Source organism: Prionailurus viverrinus, unplaced genomic scaffold, assembly GCF_022837055.1.
Source record: "Prionailurus viverrinus isolate Anna unplaced genomic scaffold, UM_Priviv_1.0 scaffold_49, whole genome shotgun sequence".
Lineage (NCBI taxonomy): Eukaryota > Metazoa > Chordata > Mammalia > Carnivora > Felidae > Prionailurus > Prionailurus viverrinus.
The window spans coordinates 1,258,444-1,264,255 of record NW_025927612.1 but is presented as its reverse complement, the minus strand read 5'-3'; the positions used below and the strand labels follow the sequence as shown (position 1 = coordinate 1,264,255).

The following is a 5,812-nucleotide window of genomic DNA, read 5'->3' as shown; positions in this document are numbered from 1 at the left end:
CCACCCAGGCGCCCCTGAAGTTTTTGTTTTTAAGTCATCTCTACACCCCCCCCCTTGGGGCTCCAACTTCAAACCCTGAGGTCAGGAGTCACATGCTCTACAGACTGAGCCAGCCAGGCGCCCCAAAGTTACACATTTTTATACCACCAAGGGTATTAAACTGTCAATTGGCGATTTCTGGGTTGCGTATCGTGGGCACGAAGGCCTCCTCCCACGTGTGATGACAGTAAGGAGACTCGGGGTGGCATCGATGAGCCTGTTGCCAAGTCCTCGGTGACCCAGGCTGGTAGGTTGACCCGCTGGGCCAATGGCTGTGGCCCTGGGCGCCGGTCACATGATGCAGGGCTGCCTAGGCTGGGGGCTGGGGGCGGTGCCACTCTGACAGCCAGCCCCTGCCCTCCAGGGACGCCAGTCCAGTTTGGGAGAAAGACCAGCGAATACGGAATGAGAAACACGCATAGGTGGCGCGCGGGTAAGCAAGAGAAATCCCGGGGAAGAGGACGCAGAGCAAATGCAAAGTCAGGGGTGGGTGAGCAGGGATGGGCTAGGGCCGTGGGGAGGAGCTCCCGGGGTAGGGAGGAGCTCCTGGGGTGGGGAGGAGCTCCCGGGGTGGGGAGGAGCTCCCGGGGTGGGGTTCCCAGGTGCCAGGAGCAAATGGCTTTCAGAAGGTCAGAGGGCAGAACCGAGACCCCACCTAAAACCCGTGTTGGTGAAGGGTGACCCCCGCGGGACAAAGGCAGGATGGTGCTATAAGGAGAAGTGGGTCTGAGGGAGCGGGGACGAATGCCCCCCTGACTCCAGTCCTAGCAGCCGCGAACAGGGAGGGGCTGCCTTTCCCCCACCCCTAGCTGCAGGCTGAGAGAGGAACTGCTCCCCCTGCATCGGCGTGGTACTGCTGGGCTCCGGGCCGGCCGAGCACATCCACCCTCCCTGGAAGGGTAGCTCACCCCAGGCTTCCGGCCCAGGACCCCCAGAGGCCCAGCGGGACACGCGTCAGCAACCTCGACTTGAAGACACGGCCCACCTTGGTGGAGAATCGGCAGGCCTGTCGAAGACAGGACTGGCCCTGTGGACCTTCCCAGGGTGCAACTCTCAGAGGCCAGAGGACATCGTTTGCGGTCATGGCATTGCGAGCTTGCGTTGTGCCTCGGGCGTGATCCCCATTCACGGCTGTGCCATCCCGCAGCCCTAGCGGCCTGTTCGAGGCGTGATCCCCATTCACGGCTTCTTCCGCACCACTAGCTGGCAAGTGGCCCAGGCGGGGTGTGGATCAAGGACGTCGGGCTCAAGCCAGATCCCCTTCTGTGGGGCTGTGCTCTACGGCGCGGCTCGCTCCCTCACTTGGAGGTCCCCGGGGAACGTGTGGCACACTCAGCATGTCCTGGAGGCTTGAGAGGTGAGCCCAGGTGGCCATCCCCCACGGAAGCCTCCTCGGGCCAGCACACAGCAAAGGGGGCAGGGTGAGAAAGAGAGCCGCCTTCCCCTCTTGTGCTTAACTGGGGTGGGGCGGGGCGGGGGGGACTTCAAAACCCAGACTGGCATTACCTTTGATTTCTCAGGAGATCAGAGAGCGGCGCTCGTGGATATCTACGCGTTGTTTGCGTTATTGTGATAGAAAGCTACTCCACCTCCCCAAGTCTTCAATGGCCTGTGAGACACAACAAAATAAAAACACAGAAGAGGGAATCAAACAGATAAGAATAATTTTAAAAGCCCAGGCACGGGGCACCTGGGCGGCTCACTCACTAGAGCACGCAACTCTGTGTCTCGGGGTTGCGAGTTCCAGCCCCGCGTTGGGCACACAGAGGTTCCTTACAAGAAAAAAAAAGCACCCAGTCAATTTTGAAAAAGAACTGTTGAAGTCGGGCGCCTGGGTGGCTAAGTCTGTTAAGTGTCTGACTTTGGCTCGGGTCATGATCTCTCGGTTCGTGAGTTCGAGCCCCACGTCGGGCTTTGTGCTGATGGCTCAGAGCCTGGAGCATAGATTCTGTGTCTCCCTCTCTCTCTGCCCCTCCCCTGCTCGTGCTCTTTCTCGGTCTCTCTATAATAGACATGAAGAAGCGTAGGAGTAACAAAACATAGCCTTTGCAATAAAATCCGTCAACAGACGGATGAAACCACAAACAGATGCCACTGAAGAAAGAATTACTGACCTGGAAGATGGTCCTCAGAAATCATCTCCTGCCCCATATCCCCTCGTGGTGGATAAGGTTGCTTCCGCCTTCCCTGAGAAATTGTGGCAGCCCCTCCTCAGAGATCCAGGCTCTGCCTCTTCCAGGCCCCTCATCCTGGCGTCTAGGTGTCTGCTCAGCCCGACCTCTTCCCCGCTTCCCCTCGCCTTAGGGACGGCAGCTTTCTGCCATACGATCTGTTTCTTCAGCCCTCCGGGCCCTGAGCCACCAAATGCTCGTATTCGATTTCGTCTGCTGAGAAACCGTGTCTATTTCTCGTCTCCTTCTCCTGCCCGACTGCTACAGAGTCGGACCTGGGAGTGGTCTCAGAAGAGGGGCCCGCCAAGTGGGGATGTGGGGATGGGTGTGGTCGCGCCCTTGGGCCCCAGGGCAGGGCTCGGGCTCCCTGCCAATGGGAACTGGGCGCGTACGTAGCACCCGTGGTCTGCGGGGACCTCTTCCTTCATCAGGCTGTCACCCGCAGTGAACCGGGATGAAGGGCCACCTGCGGGAAGCCCTGAGGAGCCGGCGTGGCTGCTGTACTGTCACGGCGGTAACGACGGCTCTGAAGACTGTGGTGTGGTGATCCCGGAGCGCGCAGAGAAAACAATGGCAACTTTAGTTCCTTACCTCTCAGCTCCAGTCACAGCACGACACGCACAGAACTCCCCCGACAGCCCTAAAAATTCCCTTCCTTCCGTACCTGCAAGGGTTCCTCGTGGTGAAAATTAAACACAAGTTTATCGGTGCGGGTTACAGAATCCCAAAGTCCACTGAATTCCCAGCCTCTCTGTGTTTCTCGTGTGAAAGGTGTGGCCGTGGTTGGAGGAGTGTGGCCCGGAAACCTGGAACTGGGACGTCTGCTCGGCCTCAGTCGAAGCTGAGAGTCGGGATGCCATCAGCCACTCTGAGCCCCAGCAGGCTGTGGGAGGACAGGCATACACTGAGGGGGAGGGCAGAGTTCCTTTCCGCCCGCAGTTCCCCTTGTGGGCTCTGGGCTTCCTATTTTGATAGTTCTGTGACTCTGCTGTTTGTCGCCCTCCCCAGTAGGGAATGATTTGGCATCATTTTAGGATTCCAAAGTTCCAGGCCGCTGCTTTTCTGCTCCCAATCACGACTGGCATGGTAGCGCAGGAAGGAGATGGAAGTAACCTGTCTTATGCTCCGGGGGCAAGCAAGGCCACAGCTGGACTGCCATGGCTGTGGTTGGGTTGCTCTGGGCAGAGAACTCCTCTCCCAGACCCGCTTGCTTCAGAGGTGTGAGTGTGACAAGGCACGCTGTTTCCAATCATTTTCCTTCTGCTTTGGTAGCGCAGGAGGGCCTGTGCCGCACACCTCTGCCCCCACCCTACCTGCACCTCCAGCCATCTCAACCTTCAACCTTCCCATCCCTGCTCCTGCGGGGCCGTCCCCCACCCCGCCCCCCCCCCCCCCCACTCCCAGTGTCCCCTTCTCTCTAGGCATTCCCCTGTCTCCTGCTGGTCAGGCCACACTTTAGAGCAGCGTTCCATTTCCGACTGAGCCAAGGGTACCAGGGCAGCTGCCCACCCCTGTCAGCGTGCGGTTTCCAGCCTGGCCCCCGCTGACGTCCGCCGCTCGGGGCGTTGCCGGCCTGGCGCAGACGACGCTGATTGGCTGGAGCCCAATGAGCGACGGGAAAAAACCCAATAACGTGGCTCTGCTGCCGCCAGGGATTGGGTCGGCGGTGTCCTGAGCGGGTCGGGGGCATAGGGCCGGCCTGCCGGGCAGGCGTGTCGGGAGCGAGGCGGTGTCAAAGGTGGGTAGAGGGAATCCCTGTACGGCACAGGCGTTTGGAGGTGGGTGCGAGCAGCCAGGGAAGCAGAGGAGGAGAGGTCTGGCCAGGGAGGGGAAAGGCGGGGCCTATTCGATGCGGAGCCCGGGACCACGCCAGTGAGGCCCAGAAGGGACTGAGGAGTAGAAACGTGCCAGGAAGGAAGGGAGGCTCTCCATTGGGACATTTCGATGGCACGTCTAAAATCCTGGCCTCGGCCCTATGACATAGATACTATCACCGTCATCAACACAAAAAGGTTCATCCCCCCTCGCTCCACAACACCCAGCTGTCTTTCACCAACTACACCATTTGACAATGTGCTCCCCGCTCCCCCCCATAACCTTGGCCATACTTTGTAGTCAGGAGGCCTAGCTGCACACAGCTGGCCACAAGGCCGTTCCCTTCTCCGCGAGGTCGTGGCTCCTCTGGGTCCATTACCAAATCAGTCCTACCGCGTTTGCCTAGCACCTGTGGGGGCCTGCAGGCTTCTGGAATGGTCCTTGAGTCGTGCATCACCCTTGTTACTCTACTTTTGATGTGGATCTCATCTGATGGATGCAAGCAGGTGTGGTGCCCCCGTGTGGCCACACATCCTGGCTGTATTCACGACGGATTTCCTCAAGAATGTGGGGCTCCAGAGGTCACGGACTCTTTCACTCCACACAAACCGTTTTCACACACACGCACATGAGTAAACGGACGTCACAGGGCCCTACAAGTCCACTCCCACGTTTATATACGCCCAAGAGAAGTGAAAATACACATCCACAAACCTGAATGGGAAGGTCTGTAAACGTATGTCAGCAGAAGCAACCCACATGTCCATCAACTGATGAACCGATAAAATGTGGTCTACACATGGGACGGATGATGTGGTCACAAAAAGGAATGGAGTCTCAGCACACGCTACGATGTGGGCAAACCCCAAATGCATTACACTAAACAAAGAAGCCAGACCTCAGAAGGCCGCATGCTGTACGACCGCAGTCCTAGGAAGTGTCCAGAAGAGGCAAATGCACAGAAACCGAAAATACAGGGGTGACCGCCAGGCGCTAGAAGGGGAATGGAATGACTGCTAAGGGGTTCAGGGATTCTCTTTGGAGTGATGCAGAGGTCCTAAACCTGACCAGGGTGACAGCCGCAAAACTCGGTGAGTATATGAAAACCCACTGAATTGTGCAGTTTAAAAGGGTGAATCGTATGGAGCGTGAGAGGTCAGAATTTCCTCTGCTTTTCTAAACTTTCTACAGTGACCCTTGTGTTTTACCAAAGATCCAGTGACATTTTTAGTATTTGTGTGTTTATATATTTTTGTATCTTGTATCCACTGTTTTATAGAAAAATACAGGTTTTTGAAATCTTCGGAAACAAGTACAGCAACGGCCATGCGAATGGTACAGGCCAGGAAACCAGTTCACAGTGATTTAAAAGGGCAGGAGCAGAAGCGGGACTCCAAGTGCCAGGCCAGTTCTTTGGGCTCTCTACCATACATTCTAGAACAGAGACCCCCTGACAAGCACTTCATGAGGGCAATGAAGATTAGAACCGTATCAGACACTTCCAGTCAATTTTAGTTTTCAAGTTTGGACTGACCTCTAAGTTCCCTGTTTTCTTCCTGCGTACCAGCCACATGAGTCCTGTGCTCACAGCTGAAGTAACGAGTCCGCTCCGGCCCTACACCATCCTCAAGCGGCACACCTCCCATCCAGTACCCTTTCCATACCCTCCTTTCTGAGGTTTCTGTTGTGGGAGAGCGTGGCTCGCTCCCCTGGTTGAGATAAAATTCTAATTAAGGAAGGAGTTTCTAGCAAACAGAAACCGAATCGCACAAATGGAATCGAGCAGC

The 5,812-nt window shown here is 56.8% G+C and overlaps 1 long non-coding RNA gene across 1 annotated transcript; it reads right to left on the bottom strand.

Moving 5' to 3' along the window:
* Positions 1 to 1,477: 1,477 nt before the first annotated feature.
* On the bottom strand, positions 1,478 to 3,497 carry LOC125159425 (uncharacterized). The gene is made up of 3 exons (XR_007149787.1): positions 2,875 to 3,497; positions 2,154 to 2,743; positions 1,478 to 1,648 (listed from the first exon to the last, which is right to left on the bottom strand). It is a non-coding gene; the product is annotated as an uncharacterized LOC125159425 (long non-coding RNA).
* Between the last annotated feature and the right edge of the window lie 2,315 nt (positions 3,498 to 5,812).